The following is a 12692-nucleotide window of genomic DNA, read 5'->3' as shown; positions in this document are numbered from 1 at the left end:
GGCAAAAAAATGGGGATTTAGTTACATTATATGATCATACATTGCATAAGCCTGCCACAACGTCAATGTACCCCATCTTTGGCAGGTCCTACTCTCACAGTCTAATGTCTGCTCTTATGAGATTAACCACTTACTTGGGAAAAAATTCCATCTGAGGCTCTCTGCAGTACAAGGCTAATGTAACTAAATCCCCTGCAGTGCAGTTTTTAATGTGGGGCAAACTGGGCCGCTGCAAAAGGCCAGTTACTCTTGGTGGGCCCAAAGCAGCTGCTACATGGGCCCCGCTGCCCTCAATGATTTTTTTCTCACGGGCCCACCGACGCAATCGGCGGCCCACCCACAAAGGAGGCCCACCGAGTAGCCCATCCACTAAGGGCCACCCGGTGGGCATTTGTAGCCGGGAGAGGCACACCCCAACTTCCTACAGCCTCGGCCTCCAGACTGGACACTGGGGAAACTGGTCTTTACAGAGTTAAGGGTGGAGGCAAATTCTTGGAGAGAAGTCTTAATACAATCACTATCTTAAAATGTCACCATCTTAAAATGTCAGCCAACTGCCGAGCCGCATGGACGTGTGCTAGCTGAGCTCCAGCAACTCGAGTAGCAAATCCTCCAAAATCAAGCACAAAAAATATGGGACACCCTAAACGATCCGCCGCAGGGCATCAACCCTCAGGCAAGACCCCAGCGGAAAAATCAGGGGCTCTTACCAAATATTTCAGACATACAACGGAGCATCAATCTGATCTGTTAGGCCCCAATATGGCGCCGGACTCACCTCATCCATGCTCCTCTCCATTTAGCCTGTCAGGGTCTAAAGTCTCCAATATCGCTGCTGACCCGGACATTAGAGACATACTACGTGCGCTCCCTCGAAGCAAGATATTGCACACATGCTCAATAAATTTGAGACATCATTCCAATCCAAACTGGACACTATAGGGGCTGACATTAAGTCAATGAGAAGCAGAGTCTGCTCCCTGGAAGATGACAGAAACACCATACATGCACAGCTTCGGGACTCTGTGGAAGCACAAAATACTCACTTCTCAGACCTGCAATGATCTCTTGATGACCTGGACAACAGGGGTAGGTGAAACAACCTGAGGGTTTAAGGTCTTCCTGAAAACGACCAGGGAAACTTACCATCGATGACAATCGGTCCAACTACCCAGCGGCAGATTGTTTTACAGGGAGAGGAGACAACCAGTCTCTTTCCCCAGCGGCAGTGCAAGTTACTGGGAGTGGGGACAGCCGGTCCCACTCCCCAGCGACAGGAGTTATCCCCTAGAGAGGAGAATTGTGCCTTCCATCCCCAGCGACAACCAGCAGGACCCTGGATTTAAAAATGGGAGCTTGTGGCTGGATGCCCTCTGGACAACTGAACCTTTTGGGAAAGCTCACCAGACTAACACAGACCCATACCGACTGGAGGTCTGGAGTCTGGTTATGGAATTTGACCACAAATACATTTGGGAATGGTGTTTAATTAAGAGTATATACATTTAATTTTTCTCCAGTTAACATCTACAAACAGAGGTTTTCCTCTTGTAGTAGGAGTTACCACAAATTCCATAGACGAATAGGGGTTAATTCCCAAGACACAACTGGAGTGTCTCTTTGGTGTTTTAGTCTCAGAGCAGAGGATTCTGCATCTAGCAGAACTCCCTACTCTGAATACTTTCCCTCTTTCTGGAGTCTGGTTAGTCTCCCCAGGAGGGGGAAGATATATGATAAACATACATTTGCCACGGACTCCTGGAGGAGTGTATGTCTGTGTGTATGTATGTCTGTGTGTATGTCTGTATGTATGTCTGTGTGTATGTCTATATGTATGTCTGTGTGTATCTCTGTGTGTATGTCTGTATGTATGTCTGTGTGTATGTCTGTATGTGTATGTGTGTGTATGTGTGTGTATGTATGTCTGTGTGTATGTCTGTATGTATGTCTGTGTGTATGTCTGTATGTGTATGTATGTCAGTATGTATGTATGTGTATGTATGTATGTGTATGTATGTCTGTGTGTATGTATGTATATATCTGTCAGTATGCATGTATGTCTGTGAGTGTGTATGTCAGTATGCCATTATGTATGTATGTATGTCTGTTTGTATATCTGTATGTCAGTTTGTATGTATGTCTGTTTGTCAGTGTGTGAGTATGTATGTACGTCAGTGTGTGTGTCTGTATATCAGTGTGTGTGTGTGTGTATCTGTATCTGTGTATGTGTCTATATGTGTGTGTGTCTGTTAGTATGTGTGTTTTTCTGTGTCTGTGTCCTTTTGTGTCTGTGTGGGTGTATTCCTGTGGGTGGGATTTGGAGGCGGGGCTTGTAGGCAGGCACACAGGGGCCCAGACCTTGAGCTGTGTTAGGGGCCCCACAATTTCTGATGGCAGCCCTGGAGGTGGAGGTACCCAGCCGGGGTACAGGGAGCTTCGCTATATTCACACCGTCACACAAATGTGACTTGGTATTGCCTCACTGTATTGATTTCATTGTACAGTTGCACGATTAATGAGATTTAATATGATAATTGACTCAATGTATGGAAATAGTCTTCCTTTCCTCTTACTCTCTGTCTCTCTACTCTCCTAATACAATTCTTTAAAAAAACAAAAACAAAAAAAACTACCCTCCTTCTCTCCCTCTTTATCCCCTTCCCCCACAATGTTATAGGATAATTTAGCAACCTTTTTTAATATTGTATTCAATTACAATTGTCTATGCTGGAATATATATACTCTCCCCACACACTTCAAAAAAGATGCAGCACCCACGCTCCGTAACAGCAGATATCCAATTGTATATTTTAGCAACTACAACAGAGCCAAAGCCAAGGGAGTGGCAATATTGATCTTCGCTCACATACCCTTTACATACACAGCTCACAAATCATATGATGCTGGTAGACTACTGATGGTCAAAGGCCAAATAGGCCAAAACACAGTCATGCTAGTTAACACATACCTCCTGAACAGACACCAATGAAAAACACTCAAGAAACACCTGAAAGCCATAGTAGAATTTGTGGAGGGAATCCTAATCCTGGGAGGAGATTTCAACATTTCACTAGACTCAACTCTTGATACAACATCCCGTAGATCCACCTACCAAACACCCTCACGCAAACAACTATATGACTGTTCACAACTATATGACTGCTGGCGTACCACCCACCCTAATGCAAAGGACTTTTCCTCCCACACAGATTTCTGCACCTGATCCAATCCAGTCACTATGGCAAAATCACGTGGTCGGACCATGTGCCCCTGTCTCTTGTCAGACATCCTTACAGAACTATTTTAATGAAAACACAACTCAGACTTCCACTCACCCAGTCACGTGGGAATCACATATATGTGTACTACGTGGGGAGATTATTGCATTAGCCCCTCAACAGAAAAAACTCAGGGAAGGCAAAATACACTCACTACAGAGATCAGGACTCTCAAAAATATCCATAAACACAATTCTCAACTGAGTGCGTACACAGCTCTCATAGCCAAACGCTCTGAAATAAAAGAACTACTAAATGCCTGAATTAAGAGAACATTCTTACTCACTAAACACTCATATTATTCTCAGGGTGGGAAATGTGGTCGCCTACTTAAAATTCTCTAAAACAACCAAGACAGATGACCTTTATTTCTAAAATGATACCCTGACAGGCGACCTGTCCTCAGGGCCGTCTTTAACATTAAATGGACCCTGGGCAAGCATTTGCTTGGGCCTCCTGGATCCTGCCTCCCACTCACACTTGCACCCCCTGGCATTCGATCATGCCCTCCACCCCAACACAGTGGCAGAATGAATGTAGAGAGAGATCTGGTGCAAGAAAGATTTTGGGCCTCCCCTCTAGCTCAAGAGTGGAGAAAAGATCCTCATCTGTCGTACAACTCCCACAATGCTATGCCAGCTAGGGATCTACAATTTGGACATTCGAGGAGGGCTGTATTTGATAGCAGTGTTTGTGCATTTGAATGTGAGCATGTTTTTGATAGAGTATGTGTGTATGTAGGGTGTAGTATCAGTGTTTGATTGAAGGGGTGTGTTTCTATATACTTTTTGCGTTTGAATTCAGGGGTGTATTCGCATGTAATGTTTGTGTTTGCATATTGTGTTTGATTGCTGGGGTGTATGCACATGCATTCTATACATTCACAGATCTACATACACATTACTGTATACACCACTGCCTCCTCCCCAGCGACACTCTGTTACTTTGAGGAAGTGGTCTGACATCACTTCCTCCCAGCAGGCAGAAAGACAAGGCCAGGTCTGGAGCACACTTAAAGGGCCAGGGGCCCCTGATTACATCACCTGCTGCAGCCAGTGGGCTGTCAGGTCCTAGTTGCAGGCAGGGGGCCCAAGAGGCAGCTGCTCTGGGCCCCCCAGGAATAATTGGTCCCAGGGGCAGCTGCCCTGTTTGCCCATTGTTAACGACGGCCCTGCCTGTCCTAAAAACTTCTAGATATTCTGACATCATTTCAAACCTTCTATACAAATCTATGGACCCTCTGGACACTGTAACCCCCTCCACCCTCTACACAGTCATACTCCCACACACTGCCCTTACACAGTTACCCTCCTACACACTGCCTCTCACGCTGATACAGATACACAGATTACACATAAACGCACAGATAATACACACACACATACACGCAAACAGATAACAAATGCACACACACAGATAATACATACAAAGATCCTATTACATGTTTTTTTGCCACCCCCTGCTACCATACCTTTTTGGTGCAGAAGGGTGGCTTCCCTGGAGTTCAGTGGGATCTGGATGAGTCTGGTGTGAGTCTAGTCCAGGCTCTATCTCCTCTCTATTGTCCTCCCATTTTACAATCTATCTTACGGCCTGTTCTTAAACTGGGAAGAAGTGGTGTGTATTCACTTCCTCCCAGCACAGTGGTTTCACACAGACCAGTGCTGTTAAAGGACATCTTCGGTGCCTTACTCGAAGATGGCTATTGGGTGGCCTTAGGTGCATGGGCCACCGTAAGGGCCCCCTGAGCTAGCATGGCCGGTGCAACCCCACCTGCTGCACCAGCAGTAGTTCTGACACTACTGTCTCACTAAGCAAAATCCTGTCACACTCATCCTCTATTACTATGTCATACGCATACTCCTTCACCCAGCAACACTAATCCTATCACATTAACCCCTCAAGTTCTGTCACTCATTGCTGAATGCATATAGAGACTGCTGAATACACACAGACTGCTATACACACACACACACACACACACACACACTGCTGAATACACATACATAGACTGCAGAATACACACACACGCACACACATACTGCTGAATACATACAGAGACTGCTGAATACACACACACAGACTGCTAAATACATGCAGACTGCTGAATACATATAGACTGCTGAATACACACATACAGAGAGACTGCTACACACACACAGACTGCTGAATACACACACACACACACACAGACTGCTGAATACACACACAGACTGCTGAAAACACACACAAACACTGCTGAATATACAACACAGGCTGCTGAACACACACAGATACAGACTGCTGAACACACACACACATACTGATGAATACATACAAACTGCTGCATAAACACACATACAACCACACACACGTGTACCTGCTCTCATTTCTCAGGTCCTGCTGCCATGCTTCCCCTGATCTTGTAGCTACTGCTTAAAGGGACACTATAGTCACTACAACAACTGCAGGTTAATGTAGTTGTTCTGGTGAGTATAATCATTGCCTTCAGGCATTTTGTTTATTCAAACACTGCATTTTCAGAGAAAAGGCAGTATTAACATTGCCCCTAGGGACACCTCCAAGTGGCCACTCCTCACATGGCCAGTGGAGATGCTAATACCTCTCCCTATACAACCAAGCATTCTGCTAGCATTTCCTGCTGCTCCATTATATTGTCTGCCTACCTTTAAGTCATCAGAAATAATAACCGCTAAATCCCTTTCCTCAGATGTTGAGGTTAGTAGTGTATCAAATATTCTATACTCTGAATTTGGGTTTTCACACCCAAGATGCATTATCTTGCACTTGTCAGTTGCCACAGAATACAAACATGTATTCCTGACATCATAGTCATGACGTGGCTGTTTAGGTGATCGGTCCCCTCCGATCTCCGATGTCTCACCGTGGCTGGCCCAGTCTGGCTCCGCCTCCATAAAGGAAATAGTAAAACCCCTCTAAAATGGACTTGAAGATGGGATAAGTGTAAAGTGACATATCTCCTAGTCTAGGGAATATCAACAAGATACTGGTAAAATAGAGAAAATCTAAAATAGAGAAAAAAAGTGTGCCCATGGTAATTTAGAAAACTGGAGGATAATTATCCACTGTATGTAAAACCCTTGGTATCTCTTGACACAATTGAATCAAAGTTTCCACTAGTCAAAGGTTACATAAATAGCAACCAAAAGTTAGATAAGTAACAACCCAATTTACACTTGAACTAAATATGGAGAAAGGGATTTTAAGTCATAAGAGAGATAACATGACCTGATGGATATAACACTATATAAGTGAAAGAATACAGCAAAGGAGCTCAATATGTACTCCCTAAACAAATAGGGGAAAGGGGAGAGGATAGGGGTACCTCGGAGGAATAAATGGTGCTACACTAAATGATAGCCATAGGTATCTAATGGTAAGTGCCCCCAGGTGGACAAATACATACGAAGATTCCCCGAAAATAAGACGGGGTCTTATATCAATTTTTGCTTCAAAAAACACAATAGGGCTTCTTTTTAGGGGATGTCTTATTTTTAATGTACAGTACAACAATAAATGTACAACAAAACATTTATTCAAAGACAATAATGAGAAAGGTGAGGGAGTGGATGGAAGAATGAGACATGTGGAGGGACTAAGGGGGGGAGAATGAGACACGTAGACGGGCTAAGGGTGGGAATAAGACACATGGAGGGGCTAAGGAGGGAATAAGATGGGTGGGTGGGTGGGCTAAGGGGGGTAATGAAACTCATGGGGGGGGGAGGGGGGCTGGGGCAATTTAAAGTGTCGCAACTCTCCTGCCTGATAACCCAAGCTACTTTCTGTGTTCTTTTTAAGTAGATTTTCATCATGTGTTTAATGGTATATTTTACCTTTTCTTAGGAGGAAAGAGATGCTTTTCTTGTTGCTGACCTAGGAGTAGTGGTAAAGAAGCACTTGGATTTCATAAAATTGATGCCACGTGTGAAGCCATTCTATGCCGTGAAGTGTAACAGCAGCAGAGTTGTGGTGAAGTTGCTTGCTGACCTAGGAGCTGGATTTGATTGTGCCAGTAAGGTAATGATGTGTTGTTATGGGATGTTTATGGTAGACTTGTGCATGGCAAGATAATTAAATTCACCCAATCATTTTTCTCAAAAATAGAACATTCTTCAGGACATATGGCAGTTTGATTCGGCAGAGATTCCAGTATCAGGATCCCATTTCAGGAAGCAAATCAAAAGAGCTTAAAAATGGACCAATCAATATACTGCAAAATGTATATGTAATATAATATTATGCATATATTTTGCAGTACACTGTAAGCTTTTCCCCGCCATTTGGTTCACAGAGCAAGTGTGAAATAATACAAGTAACAGCTATTAAAAGAGGAAGAGCTCCCCCATTGTTTAATATATTTGTTCTGTGCTGTTGGCTGAATAACAAACCATGAATCCAAATAACCATGTTAAGCTAATGCGCCTCTTCTTTGGTTCGTGATTCATTTGGTTTGTAATTCAGGTACATTGTGGCTTGCAATTTTAGAACTCGACTGATCTCCTGATCGGCCAAATTTGGGCGAATTGCAGTTCAGACCCAAATTAATTTGGACACATACCAGGAATTGATAATATACTGCCTACTTTACCCACTTTTTTGCAGCCTGAGATTGAATTTGTGCAGGAAATTGGAGTAAAGCCGGAACAAATTATCTATGCAAACCCCTGTAAGCAGATCTCTCAGATCAAGTTTGCAGCCACGAGTGGGGTTCAGATGATGACGTTTGATAATGAAGAGGAGCTGGTCAAGGTCTCACAGAGCCATCCTAATGCTAAGTATGAATTTATATAAGGTGTAGTTAGAACTGTAGATATGACTTTAAAGTCTTTAATCCAGTAATGAAACAATCTAACAATGATTACTGTATTTACAGAATGGTTTTACGTATAACAACAGATGACTCAAAGTCTACTATATGTCTGAGTGTGAAATTTGGGGCATCTTTAAATGTTTGCAGACACTTACTGGAAATGGCTATGAAACTTAATGTAGAGGTCATTGGTGTAAGGTGAGTGTCCAAAACTTGTGCATGCAAGTTACATCCTATATTATAAAAATACCTGCAAGAGGGAGGCCTTCATTCTCACTTTTTAGACTAAATAACCAAACTGGAAGCATATCTGACATGGAGATTTTTTCCGAATTCTATTATTTTGGTATTACATTGGAAATGAATTTAGAATTCTTCACAATTCTCACTTTAGAAAATAACTTTTTTATGCAGCTTTAGGCAAACCTCCCCTCACTGTGATTCACACAACGCCCATGAAAAAAAACAACACATTTTTGAAGCACAGTGTGCTTAGTTTACTTTTTATATTCTTATCTCTTGCTTTGTCAATTCACGTTTAAGCACACACATGAGGCAGCTGCAGGCTGTTGCAGGCAATTAACAGAGCAAGTAACAAAATGTTTTAAATTAAAGGACCACTATAGGCACCCAGACCACTTCAGCTTAATGAAGTGGTCTGGGTGCCTGGTCCAGCTAGGTTTAACCCTTTTTTTATATAAACATAGCAGTTTCAGAGAAACTCATTGACAGAAATCTCATTGACAGCCGCTAGAGGCGCTTGCGTGCTTCTCACTGTAAAAATCACAGTGAGAAGACGCCAGCGTCCATAGGAAAAATGCTTTCCTATGAGGCTGGCTGAATGCGCGCGCGGCTCCTGCCGCACATGCGCATTCAGCCGAGGAGGCGGAGAGGAGGAGGAGAGCTCCTCGCCCGGCGCTGGAATAAGAGGTAAGTTTAACCCCTTCCACTCCATCCAGCCGGGCGGGAGGGGGACCCTGAGGGTGGGGGCACCCTCAGGGCACTATAGTGCCAGGAAAACGAGTATGTTTTCCTTGGCACTATAGTGGTCCTTTAAACATAAACACACTTAGGGTTATTCCCTAAAGTGGGAAATCAAAGTGAATTAATTGTAATTTTCAAATGTAAAGCTAAATAATGAACTGGAAACATAACTGAATTATAGATTTTTTTTCCATTTCATCTATTTTGACCTTACATTTGACATTTACTTTGATTTCTCACTTTAGTTAATAACCCTGACTGTGTAATAAGAGAAACTAAACATTTACAGGGCTATTTACTAAAGTAAGTATTCAATGTAAATTTCACATTTAAGTTCAAAATAGCCAAACTCTAAGTTGGCTATGCTAACGTTAATTTCCATGATGTGAATTGTTCATTTTAAAGACACGCGCACTTTATTTATATGTGTATTTCTTTTTAACTAATCTCTCTGGCATTTTGCCTTTGCATTGATCTTTGATATGATTTAAAGGGACACCCTACTGCCCAAATACAAAAATAATAAATATCACTGTTTAGCAGATATACCCAAATGAAAACATGCATACATTTAATTAGGCTTTTTTATTGAGGATATATCAAACAAAAGCTTGCACAAGCGGCAGTTCTCTTTTCTGCTGCATTTACAAGCCCTCCCCTTCTAACTATGTCCCAATTTTCTATGTCTGTCCTATCACAGACTTCCCATTGCAGCTCAATTTGAAGTATTTCTAAACAATTGCTTGTCTCTTGAGTTTAGCTCCACTGAGTAAACCAAACCAGGAAGTAACAAGACTGATAATCTGATTCACAGTTTAGGAATGTAACAAGGCTAATTTGCAAAAGTGCCAGTTTCTATCGAAATCTGCACTTTTCGAAAAGTGAAAAAGAGGACATACTCTTCACATATAATTAGGCATGTGCATGGGTAAAATTTTCGGTTCGGTTCGGCATTCCGAAATTCGGGACTTCCGCAATTCGGGACTTCGGTACTTCGACACTTTGACACTTCAGAACTTTGGCAACTTCGGAACTTCAGAATTTCGGAACTTCGGCATTTCGGAAATTCGGGACTTCGGCACTTCTCTTCCCACGGTATTAGGGAGTTATCTACCAAAAGGTTGAAAGACCTAAATTGGTCTTTCAGCCAAATTTACTAATACTAAGTAAAAATTACTTAGTATTAGTAAATTTTGCCCCTACTCGCTATACCGCGAGTAGGGGCATGTCTATTAAACTGCTAAATAAAAAGGGCCTATACACACACACACTTGCATATATATACACATACATACACATACACTGTCTAAGTGTATTTTAATATTAATATATATATAATTAGTTTTTTGCATATTTCACACACAAACAAATATTAACGCTAACTTTGGCCAGTGTTTGGGACTAAATGGCTACTAAAAAAGACTGGACATACCCCATTTGCAATACCTTGGATTGTCTACTATTGCAAATGGTATGCCATCCTGGGGGTATCTCTCATTCCTGGGCTACCATACACTCTCAAAGGCAACGTAACCAATCTGGCGAATTTCAATGTGAAAAAACTGAAAAATTTAACATGCTATATTTGACCCTGTAACTTCCCAAAACACCAAAAAACATGGATATATTCCCATTAAATTATATTTCACAGCTAAATATTTGATGTTAAATGAAAGCCCTATTTCTCCTGAATAAAATGATCTATAATAAGTGTGGGTGCACATAATATGAAAGAACTGAATTATGGTTGAACAGACATATAGTCAAATTCCAAGTTTTATTTTGATCAAAACGTGTACATTTGGCTCAGTCCTTAAGGCAGGCTTCCCCAAACTCCTGCCCTCCAGATGTTGCTGAACTACAAGTCCCATGATTCTCAGCCTATCTATGTCATTCCTAGAATCATGGGAGTTATAGTTCAGCAACATCTAGAGGGCTGTAGTTTGAGGAAGCCTGCCTTAAGGGGTTAAACGCACATATGTCATTACTCTGAGGACCTGATCAATGAATTTCAAATATTATCTGCAGATATTCTCTGACCAATGAAATTTAGATATACTGCAGCCACTATAGCATCAGGTAACTCTTGTGCACACTGCATAACTCTAATCCTGCAATGTCACCTTTAAAGCTATCAGTATCTTCTGGTGAGAGTGTTAGGGAGGATTTAACAGGGAGGGAGAGGAGTTCCAGTGACACACGGGATAAACACAGCAATGTGGCAGGGCACCGGCAAGGACAGAACAGGAGGCACATCTCTCCACAATGTTCAAGATCCTCTGAAAAGGAAGAACATCATCCAGGAGTCAATCTAACCTAACAGCCAGGACCCAAGTTTTCCTTTGAAGAGAACTGCACACTGGTGGCTGTTGTGAGAGTGCATGGAGTCCTATTTTTGCATCGATGAAGTACTCTACCTGGGAGAAAATGAGGGAAATCGTGGCTGCAGTTGGAGCATAAGCTACACAGGTACAATGCCATGCTCCAAATATCACTGTACAATTACAATGATTTATTTAGTGCCAACATATTGTACAGCGCTGAACAATAGCTACAAACATGTTAGAAATTAAACTGTCTGTTCAGTAAAAAGTTAAATTGAATTGAATTTGCAAGAGAATTCCAAGTGAATTGCAAAACCTAAGCCAAAGTAGCTGGTCTAGAAAACCAGCTAAATAGGAGATTTTTCCAGCTCAGCTATTTGTGTTTAGATGTTGCCATTTCCTTGGAATTTGCTTGCAAATTCACCTCTATTCCCTTTAACCCCTCAAGGACCAAACTTCTGGACTAAAAGGGAATCATGACATGTCACACATGTCATGTGTCCTTAAGGGGTTAAAGTGAATAGATTCTTAAAGCGGCACTGTCATGCCGAACTTACCTTTCCTCAATCTCTTCCTCTTCTCCCCCTCTCTCGGGATCTGTTCTTCTTTTCTTCCATTCTTCTTTAGTTTTCTTTAAAATCATAAGACAAAGTAGGGACTCTGTCTTATGGAGGATTCCTCCGCTTGACCAGCTCTGACCAGCGGAGGAGCAAAGTGTGCTTCATTTCCGCTGGTCAGAGCAATTTTCCCATGATCCCTAGCTTTCCTCCCAGTTCCCACAATACTTCCTGTCAGTATTGCCGAAAGTCCTGTCACTTAGACAGAACGCCGGCAAAACTGCCGAATTGCATCCTAACAGAATGAGCACTGTTTCTCCATTGGTGTTAGGATGCAATTCGGTACTTTGTTCGTATCGGAATTTCATTCTAATGAATGAAACTCCGATCTTATTCATTGCTGTGGCTGCATCTTGCAGCCGCTTAGTAGATAACTCCCTAATTCCCACGGTATCAGGGAGTTATCTACTAAAAGGCTGAAAGACCTGAATTGGTCTTGAAGCCAAATGTACTAATACTAAGTAAAGATTACTTAGTATTAGTAAATAATATGCCCCTACTCGCTATACCGCGAGTAGGGGCATGTCTAGTAAGCAGTGAGCAGCCTGTGGCTGCTCACTGTAAAAAAAACAAAAAAACACCTAATAACCCCCCCCCCCCCGCGCGGGGGTTAAAGATGGGGGGGGACCTACTGTCCTCCCCCCCTGGCCCCCACCCC

General features: G+C 42.4%; 1 pseudogene; it reads left to right on the top strand.

Annotated features, from left to right (window-relative positions):
- Positions 1-12692, top strand: part of LOC134611678 (antizyme inhibitor 2-like) — a 98483-nt pseudogene that overhangs the window by 63016 nt on the left and 22775 nt on the right.

This window comes from Pelobates fuscus, chromosome 1, assembly GCF_036172605.1.
Source record: "Pelobates fuscus isolate aPelFus1 chromosome 1, aPelFus1.pri, whole genome shotgun sequence".
Taxonomy (NCBI): domain Eukaryota; kingdom Metazoa; phylum Chordata; class Amphibia; order Anura; family Pelobatidae; genus Pelobates; species Pelobates fuscus.
The sequence above is the reverse complement of the archived record's forward strand: the minus strand, read 5'-3'. Positions and strand labels throughout refer to the sequence as shown.